Source organism: Hylobates moloch, unplaced genomic scaffold, assembly GCF_009828535.3.
Source record: "Hylobates moloch isolate HMO894 unplaced genomic scaffold, HMol_V3 SCAFFOLD_11, whole genome shotgun sequence".
Taxonomy (NCBI): Eukaryota; Metazoa; Chordata; class Mammalia; order Primates; family Hylobatidae; genus Hylobates; species Hylobates moloch.
The window spans coordinates 7,882,009-7,892,449 of record NW_026652286.1 but is presented as its reverse complement, the minus strand read 5'-3'; the positions used below and the strand labels follow the sequence as shown (position 1 = coordinate 7,892,449).

The 10,441-nt window shown below is 35.6% G+C and overlaps 1 protein-coding gene across 3 annotated transcripts in view; it reads right to left on the bottom strand.

Annotated features, from left to right (window-relative positions):
- LRRC4C (leucine rich repeat containing 4C) overlaps positions 1-10,441 on the bottom strand; it is a 1,410,106-nt gene that overhangs the window by 207,688 nt on the left and 1,191,977 nt on the right. For all 3 annotated transcript variants that reach the window (XM_058446767.1, XM_032166235.2, XM_058446766.1), the window contains one exon: positions 5,859-5,952. The gene's annotated coding sequence lies outside the window, so the exon portion shown is untranslated. The remainder of the gene's footprint in view (positions 1-5,858; positions 5,953-10,441) is intronic.

Genomic DNA, 10,441 nt, shown 5'->3' with positions numbered 1-10,441 from the left:
CTTTTAGTAGAGACGAGTTTTCACCGTGTTAGCCAGGATGGTCTCGATCTCCTGACCTCGTGATCCCCCCGCCTCGGCCTCCCAAAGTGCTGGGATTACAGGCGTGAGCCACTGCGCTCGGCCCACGGGGGAAATTCTTTAGCACATTGGTCTGGGAAAACATTTTATGAATAAGATCTCAACAGCATGGGCAACAAAAGCAAAAACAAATAAATGGGATCATATAAAACTAAAAGCTTTTGCACAGCCAAGAAAACAATGAACAGAATGAAAAGACAACCTACAGAATGGGAGAAATAAGTTGCAAACTATTTATCTGACAGAGGATTAATATTCAAAATATAAAAAGAACTCAAACATCCTGACAGCAAAAATAAAAAATAAATAAAAAACAGAAGGCAAAAACAAAAACAAAGCAAACAATCTGAGTTTTTTAAAAAAAGGCTACATGATCCGAATAGGTATTTTTCAATAGAAGGCATACACATGGCCAAAAATACATGAAAAAATGTTCAACCTCACTAATCATTAGGGAAATGCCAATTAAAACCAAAGTGAGTTATCATCACCCCAGTTAGGATGGCTATTATCACAAAAGAAAAACAAAAAAACAAATGCTAGGGAGGATCTAGAGAAAAGAGAACTCTTAGACACTGTTGGAAACGTAAACAAGTACAACCACCATGAAGAAAAGTATGAATGTTCCTCAAAAATCTACAAATAGAACTGCCATGTGATCCAGCGATCACATGACTGGGCATTTATCCAAAGGAGAGGAAATCAGCATAAGGAAGAGACATCTACATTCCCTTGCTTATTGCAGCACTATTGGCAATAGCCAAGGTATGGATTCAACTCAGGTGTCCAAAAACAGATGAATGGATAACGAAAATATGGCATATATACTCAATAAAATACTATTCAACCGTAAAGAAGAATAAAATTCTGTCATTTGCAGCATAATCGATGGAACTGGAGGACATTATGTTAAGTGAAATAAGCCAGGAACGGAAAGTTAAATACCACATGTTCTCACTCAAATGTAGATGCTAAAAAAAAGTTGATCTCATAATAGTAAAAAGTAGAACAGAAGATAGTAGAGTCTGGGAAGTGTAGGGGAAAGGGAGATGGGGAGAGATTTGTTAAAGGATACAAAATTAAAGCTAGAAATGAGGATTAATTTCTTGTGCTCCATATCACTATCGGAAAACTGTAGTTAACAAAAATATACTATATAGTTTCATAGAGCTAAAAACAGGATATTGAATGCTTCAACAAAAAGAAATAATAAAGGTTTGAGGTGATGAATATGCTAATCAATATATATTATCTGTATTGCAATATCAGTATATACTCCCAAAATATGTATAATTATTTTGTCAGTTAAACAAAATTGAAAAAGTGAAATACCGCACAGACAGGAAAAAATGAAAAAATTAAAAAACCCAATACAGATTATAAAGGGATGGCGTGTGTGTGTGCATGTGTGCGTGTTTTAGAGGGGGAAGAAGTCATTTTTATCCTTTAAATAGCTTTTGCTTAGTTTGCAATTTATTTTATTATCCTAGTTTATGTACCTACATGTCTATTTCTCATTTTGAAACAAGGAAATGTTACCCCCATATAATACTATTATCTAGATATTTTTCTACACATATAAATGCCTAATATATGTAATATATAAAATTATCGATGTCACATTTACATAATTTCTTGTAATCAGAAATTTAAAATTAATATTATGAATATATTCCCATATCTATACATTCAGAGCAGCAGCAGCATTGTGAAACACTGTATAGTGTTTCATTATATCAATAAACTATATAACACACTCTATTTTTAGTTTTTTAAGTTGTTTCCAATATATTGCAACTGCTTATAATACTCTAATGATCGTGCCTGTAGACATGTCTTCATCTGTCCACTGATTTATTTGCAATCTTAGAAAAGGAAATGGCACATTTTAAAGACATTTGAATCACATAACATATAGGTCTCTGAAAGGGTTACACCAAATTATACTCTGAACAGCAGTTTATAAAAATGCTCTTTCTCTAAACTCTTACCACTACAGGATGTTTTAATTTGGTTTTAAATTTAAAGAGCATTGAGGAGGATCCCACAGAGCTTACAATCTCCCTGAGTAGGGCTACATCAGGTTTATGGTGTACAGATTTGTTAACCAGGACCGAATCATGGGAATGTGGGCATGATTGTTCTATTAGTAAGAGCTCTATGAATTAGATCTAATACCTATTTTAGCCACTACCAATATAGCCACATTTCAGAGAAAACCCAAACTGGAAAAAGTCTATGCATTTTTTATCAAAAAAAAATTCCCACAGATGTGATAATAGCAAATATTCTTTCAGTTCTCTTTAGATTGGAGGCAATAATATTGTCTCACTTGAAATTATGTAACATTATAGTCATTGGGGGAATCCAATTTATAGATATGTTTTCAGAAATAAGTAGAACTCTATTTGTTGCTAAATAAAAAGGTCCATCACAAAGTAACAGCCACCACAACTTACTCATGTAGATGTCTACTTTTTGTGAATGAATCAGAAACCTGCCAAGGCTATTTGGAACTTTACTTGTTCTAATCTGTTGCTTTGTTCAGTTAATCAGTTAATGACCTTTTGGAAGACAATAATTCTCAGTCCCTCTACTAGCAAAAAGAAGACAGAAGTAAACATCAGTAGGGATATGGCCAAATCCTATTAGTATAAATTCAGATAGGACAAAAAATCTGCATGACAATGCTTACAGGCAACAGAAAATGAAGAGTTATGATAGTTAATCAAATGAGTGGTTGTATTTTCTGATCTCTAGGTGTTTAATAAATTTTCACAAAGGGTTCTTGGAAAATTTCTCTGAATATCCAAACATTCTGTAGAACTTGTTATGCATTTGTTTATCATATGCATGACTGTAAATATCATTAGAAGCTTCATAAATCTCAAGGCAAAATTAAACTTAGAATGCTTTCACTATGATGTGATTTGGTTAAGCTGTGATTTGTGGGTGCCAGGAAACCAGATAGCCTTGAATTTCTGAGATAAACTCTTTAGGATAGACTTATTGGGGACCTACATAGTTTTAAGTTACCAGGTTTTTAAAAAAAATTTAGTTCCCTAATATGCTAAAAAAAAGATGTTATAAAGGCTGTGGGAAATGGGGAAAAGGGAGAAAACTGGGATTTACTCATTCTTAATTAGATGAGCAAATGTATATTTTGGAAAATAATCTCATACATTCATAATTAATGTAACCATTTAATCAACTAATGTTTACTAAAATTCAATGATGCAAACATCTTTTATTGAACTTAATCTGGGGAAATTCTGGGGTCTTCACTAAAGGTCCTAAATCAGGGTATTTTGTTTTTTTTAGGAGCGGGACATCCTACTGACTTAGGACTACTTTATTCCTTTTTAAATATTGTTGTTTTGCAAAGTATTATTGGATTTGGCTCTTTCACAGCAGTCCTAGTCTTTCCATTTCCTTATTATTCCTCATTCTTGCTTCAGCACAGTATTTTAATTTTCTAGGGTTAGATGTCCCTTTGCATAATGGGTTATACTTTCCACAACATCTAAGTATAACTTAGTATCCAGACTGAAATCTTAGCAGAAGAATGCCCTAGCTTGAAATTCTAGAGCTGACAATAAATTATATATCTGTCCTGTTTTTCACCAATTCATACTTCACTGACAATTGTAGCCATGCAGGCAAGTTTCTCAATGTATGCATTTGTGCTTATACTTCCTGAAACCCATGCCCTTCTATGTCTTTCATCAAGATACTGAAACGTCTCTCTGCATGTCTCTTGGTCCATCCTACCTGTTCCTTCCTGAGATCACCTTCTCAATTACTCTATTAACTTTACTTCCTTCATGGTTTGATTAGTTCACGTATGGTTTTTGCCACTCATTACCAAGTTACAACACTATGCTACTCTTTTTGTTTAAAGGTAGGGAGCAGCTTATCTTAAATCTAAAGTATTCCCATTCCATTCTTAAGGGGAAAGATGAGAGAAACCAGGCTCCTCTTTCAGAGAGCAGAAGTCCATATTCTCCGCAGCAGCAGCAACCTGGTAGCAAGGAGTAGTCTCTTCTTTTCGAAGTGAACACAGGCAGGATCAGAACCTTTATTCATGTAACCATACATTTAAGCTTACCTATTAGCTTCCAGAGGTATACGTTTTGAGTGTCAAATTAAAAATATTGATCAGTCTAGTAGACCTTTGGTATTCTTGAAAGACATACCCGAGAACATCGATAATAATCAATTTCCAAACATCACTATACTCATCTATGCCAAATAATATCAAATATAGATATCGCCTCCCAGATAGTAAGCCTATTTTGTTTTCAATGATTAATTATTCCTTGTAATATGTATTTACAGTGGTGTGGTCAATCCGGATGCTTGCTCTTTCTCTACAGAAGCCACAATGGTCTAATTTATTATTATTATTATTATTATTATTATATTATCATTATCATTATTATTTTGCCTTTACTGCTCCAGTCTAGTCAAAAAGACAAATCAGCAAAATTTGACCAAGTAAAATGATCAAAATAAACCAAACATTTTTTGGAATGAAATGACCTTCAATCTTAGATGATGAAACACAAATATGAAAGGAGCAGGGTTCATTCATTATAGAGGCAGCATCTAATGGAGAATATTGAGTCAGTCCTGCTACCTTCTACAGATACTTGGCTTGGTTCGCAGTCTTGCACCAAGTCCATTATTTTACTTTCTTCAAGCTTATGATTCCTTTTTATATTTTCAATACATTATATTTCCTTGGTTTTGTTTTTACCAATAAATAAATCCATGTACACGGGTTGTTTATTAAATTAGAGTTTCAAATCCTCATTGAGACAAGTCCACTGAGGAGTTAGCTAAGCCCATTTACTACCTAAACTGTTTCCTCCACCTGCTCTTTACAGAATAACTTAACAGTATGCCTCAAAAAGGGAAAATTACTATCTGCAATGGGTTTTTATTTTGTTTAAAAATAAGTACAAACATGAATGTTAGTAGTCTACTATATAGTCATCTGCTCTGTGATAGCACAGACAACATGTCTATTGCAATTCTGAAAATACCTGACTTCTAATAGGAAGGTGGAAAAAATTTTGCCTAGAATATTTCTTCTTAAAGCAGGGAAAATCTCATTCCTGTGACTGCCTCCATTACCCAGGAGAAATTATCTTCGTGTGCTGCTAGGTTAAGAAAATCCTGATGCAACCTCTAAAGAGCATCTTTCCTTTTTGGTAGGTCTCTCCGATCCTTCAATGGTAACAGAAAAAAATACTCCTTCCCCATTTCTATTTTTTTTTCTTCCATATGAAGGAAACTCCATTATAGCAGCTCTTCTGGCCTCTCTTTAACCCCTGTTCTCTTCCTTCTTCTTGGTCAGTAGAGTTGCTTATTTGATTTGTGAACTTCAAAGCAAGATTTTGTCAATCACAGTTTAACCCATTCTCTTCCCCTTCATCTTTACAGTGGGCTACTTGAAGGAAGATACACTCAGGTCTGCTACTCCACACTAGAAATTTCACAGGGCAGGCTGCCATGTTGGGAGAGCCTGCAGTTGCCATACACTTCTGGGGCCTGGATGGGTAAATCTTTCTAATGCTGTAGTTAAATGCTAGGAAGTTCATTTTTGCCACATGCACTGAAATGTTATTCTCAAATATTAACCGCATCATTAATAAAAGCAATGCCTGGTTTTCTATTTGTCTATTTTTTTGACTTAGTGAACCTCACTTTGTTCTGAACTAGAGCAGCTAGAATGGAAGCCCCTAAAGAATAGGTTAGTGTTATTTGGAACTTACCTTAGTAAAATTTCTCCAACAGGTATTGATCTTCCTGAGAAAACTCAAAGAAGTTTAATAAGTGCTCTGGATTTCTGCAGATACTTCTTTATACCTGGAGGAAGATAACATAAATATCATATTTTAAAATCATGCTATACAAGTGAAAACAAATTTAGTGTTAGACATCCCTGCCTGTTCCATTCCCTCAATATAATTTAGTAACTTAAAATCACAGAATGTCTTTCATACGTGTGTGTGTTACATAACTAACAAATCAAGACATGGGTAAACTATAGCAAATATGTATATGTATATATGTATATGTATTATATATATACAATATATAAATATATACATGTATCTATTTGATTTAGTTTACCAACTCTAGATTTATTAGTCTTTCATTTCTTTGTTACTGTCATTGCATTTTATTGAAATGTGTCATATGAATTTCACTGGAAAATATTTTTATCTGTAAACAGCTTATTGTACATAAATTTAAAAGACTTCCTGCCTTACTCCTTCCCTCTGGCCATGAGCTAAAAACAATACAGGTAATTATCTGTTTATTTCAACTCTAATAGTTGAAACTGACATTAAAAAACTAGAAAATGGCCGGGCGCAGTGGCTCACACCTGCAATCCCAGCACTTTGGGAGGCAGAGGTGGGCGGATCACGAAGTCATGAGATCCAGACCAACCTGGCTAACACGGTGAAACCCCATTTCCACTAAAAATAAAAAAATTAGCCGGGCGTGGTGGTGGGCGCCTGTAGTCCCAGCTGCTCGGGAGGCTGAGGCCGGAGAATGGCGTGAACCTGGAAGGCGGAGCTTGCAGTGAGCCGAAATCGCGCCACTGCACTCCAGCCTGGGCGACAGAGTGAGATTCCATCTCAAAAATAAATAAAAAAGTAAATAAATAAATAACTAGAAAATATACACTGTAATTTACAGATTCCTCAGTTTGATATAGCGTCACAGAAAAAAAGTAAATATAGACATTGGATTGAGAATTAGAAATGGATTCAATTCATAACCCTGCCATAATTAGCCAGACAATTTTGGGCAAGAATCCAAAACTTACTGCATCTTAATTGCTCCACATATAAAACAAAAAGCTTCGTACAAAATTGCCACTAAGGACCCTTCCATCTTTCAAATTCTGCGATAGTTTTCCTTCTGAGGGTATGTTTTGATATGGGTAGAATGATCAGGAAGATTTTGTGGAAGCAAAACTCTCATGCTTAAATAAAGTCTGAATTTTTATATACTTATATACACCAATTGTTAGCTTCTCTCTCGAGCATGAGTTATTTGTAGGTAAGTTATACTAAGGTGGTTGTAATCAATGCATTTGAGATTCATGTATTACTTGAACAAAAATTAATTATCTACCTGATGGAGTTTAGTACAATTTTATTTTTAACTCAAAAGATTAATAACTGTTTGGAGCCTAATGACCAGTAGGTCAGTTGTCCATCCTTCAGCTATCCTGATGTGAAGGAGAAGTTGAAATTCTGAAGGGACTGGGGAAACCAACAATATGGAAGATAGCTTACAGAATTTAGCATGATATGATGATTTTTTTCCGCTCACGTATCTTCCAAGGAAAAAGGTATTTTTGGTTGAAATATTCATATTTAATTGGTTGTTGTCTTGCAAAAACAATACATTTCCTAAAACTGAAGGGTTGAGTGATAGCTGGAATTACTACTTGCAAAGATAATTTTAAAACTGGCATATCAGATTTGTTTGCTACTATTATTAGAATAAAGGAAACTAATTTAAGCTTGCATTATACTTCTAATGCACTGGGCTAATCTCTCTACATTACTGTACAAATTGAGCTTCATAACTACTCTATAAAAATGTGGATTATAATTCTCATTTTACAGACTAAGAAACAGAGGTAAGGATGTTTAAGTCACTTAAACAACTTAGTTTAACCCAGAAAGAGGTAAGTGGCAGAATTGGCAAGTCTGTTTAATCCCCAAGCCTATACTTTTTCTTACTATGAACTGTGCTATGTATCCTGGCACTAGAAAGCTTGACGGCTACTTCTGGGCCAGTACATATTCACTTGAAGAAGATTCTATCAGATCGATTGTATCTTAGCCTCTGAATGCATCAGTTGATATTAATCTTTTCATACCTGACTGCCTTGCCTAATTTCTCAGGAATCTGATTTTTGCATTCCATTTCAATTATATGTTCAGGGGAACAAAATGATGCCTCCTCCTTCTTTTAATCTGAGTTTTCTACTTGGTATTTAATAAGTTTCAAATAAATTTGTCTATACCAGTATTCTTAGCACAGAGAACTGAGCTTGGTGGGGCTGCCTGCAGGGACATAGCATCAGATAAGAAGTACTACAACAGGTGGTTGTGAAGAGAACAAGGCAGGGGGTTTGTTGATTAGAACAAAGTGAATCATATTATATAGATTCAATAAATGTGGGGCTGGAAGGGACTCACCAATCGATTCGCTAAATATTATACTGCACAGGTGAAGGGAGTAAGATACAATATGTTCATGAACTAGAAAGCAGGTTTTAGGATTTCATCCATCTACCCAGCTTCTCGATGGTAGCACTGCATCCTCAATTGTATGTTTACTTACTCTGTCACTCAGGCTGGAGTGCAGTGGCGCGATCTCAGCTCACTGCAACCTCCGCCTCCTGGGTTCAAGGGATTCTCCTGCCTCAGCCTCCTAGGTAGCTGGGATTACACACATGTGCCACCATGCCTGGCTAATTTTTGTTTTTTTAGTAGAGATGGGGTTTTGTCGTGTTGGCCAGGCTGGTCTCAAACTCCTGACCTCAGGTGATCCACCTGCCTCAGCCTCCCAAAGTGCAAGGATTACAGGTGTGAGACACTGCGCCCGGCCAAGAAATTCACTTCTCTAGGCTTCAATGTGTCAATCACATTGTGCAGTTTAAGACTCGGGGAGCATAGGTTACAGAAGACCCTGGAGTCAGACAGTCTAAGGTCAGCAGCACCACTTCCTGGTTGTAGATCTTTAGAAAAGTGGCTTAATCTTTCTGTGGGTCACTATCCTAATTTGTGAAACAGGATAATGAGAGGTCCATCCGTTTTATGCTGCTTTGGGATTTAATGAGGAAATTTCTATAGGGTACTTTGCATGAGGGTCTTTCCCGGAGTAAGCATATACATAGATACCCAGGTGTTGTCAGCATCCTCACCATCATAATTTATTTTGTGTGGGACTAATAAAATGGAATATCTTCTGTAAATTGTATTTTCCCTTGGAAATATAAATCTCAATAAAAAGAGATTATGACTGAAGTACTAACGAAAGAGACTAAAGTAACCAGCATCGTCATGGCAACTTTATTTTACTCACCAATGAAATGAGAAAGACACAAATCTCTATACATGTTTGAAATTAAATGTTCAATACCCTAAAATAATAGACTTGGAAATGGATCTTTTTGCTCAGAGCAGCCTAAAGCAATTGCACTCAAAGGCAGCAGTTCTCACCGCTTCTCATAGCTAAACGTTGTAACTAAAACAAATGATTTTACGTGACAAAAAAGGCGAAAGTTCACTTGTTTTCTTAATTATAATAAGTTAATGTGAAGGAATGTCCATTTGGACTCTGCTGTTAGAAGCTCAGTTATGCAATATTCATATAAAAACAGTTCCAAATCAATACAACATGTTTTAAATTTACATTAACATTTAAATTAATGAGAAGCTCAATGTGAATTATGGCGCTTTGGATGTTTAGGACGACGTCTCTTCTTGCCAACTTGGAACAGAGTCTATTGACTCACCTTCATCGTCTCATAAACAGCTTCCAGACTTCATGTATTTTCATTGCCGGCGGATTTTCAGACTGATGAAGGGGCCATATTGACATCACCAGGGAATAATGTTTGCCCTATCCACTAAAGTTATAAAATGCAGCTAGCAAGTGAACATACCCCTGAAGGACAGTTTGCCACAGATTATTCTCATGTCTGGGGTTGCTTTAGAATTAGAGCTTATTCCTTTTTTTCTCTTATGGATTTTTTCATCAAATATTTCTAGAGCACCTATTCTGGACAGAGCACTGTGCTAAAAGCAACACAGCTCCTACCTCAAGGAACCCACCCTCTATTGAATGAGGTAGTAATGTATATACACACTTATAGAATAATATGACATATTCTATGATAAAACGATTTATGATTTATGTGCTATCAGAGGTAGCTAGATAAGTCTGAGGAGAATCAAGGACAACTATCTGAAGAAATGAGGCTTCAAAACCAAGTAGGCATTAGTTAACTAAGGAAGTATAGAAGGCCTCCCTAGTCGGAGGGAAGATCCTGTAGAAGAGCCTGACATCTTCTCTTCAATGAACAAGAAATTCAGAATGATTATTGTGAGAGGTGACAAGTATGTGTGTGTGAGTTTGTGTGTGTTTAGTGTGTAGGTACACATACTCACATAGACGTGTGAATGTAACAAATTGACATCCATGATTAGGCAAATTAATGAGCTATCTCATATGTCATGGTAAGGAGTTTGGACATGATCCTTAAAATTATGCAGATGCAGAAGTTCTGATGGATTTTAAGCAAGCTTGATTCTAAAAGTAT